Source organism: Canis lupus, chromosome 21, assembly GCF_003254725.2.
Source record: "Canis lupus dingo isolate Sandy chromosome 21, ASM325472v2, whole genome shotgun sequence".
Taxonomy (NCBI): Eukaryota; Metazoa; Chordata; class Mammalia; order Carnivora; family Canidae; genus Canis; species Canis lupus.
In genome coordinates this window covers 48,109,615-48,109,862 of record NC_064263.1, presented here as the reverse complement: position 1 = coordinate 48,109,862, position 248 = coordinate 48,109,615, and positions in this window count along the sequence as shown.

Here is a 248-nt window from a genome sequence, read left to right as displayed (position 1 = left end):
CTGCTATTGCTGTGTTACTGCGGACCTAAGTTAGACCAACCATTTTTAAACTCGTCAACCTACTACAAGCTTCTCTCTGATTCCAATACAAATGTTTTGCCAGAGTCGTCTCTCTATCATACATCATTGTGACCCTCTTTGCTCTAGAATCTATAATGGACTTCTCCTGCAAGTAAAAAATTCAGATCACTCAAGCTGCTAAGAAGAGCCCTCAAGTATTTATATTCAACTTTGTTTATAATTTTATT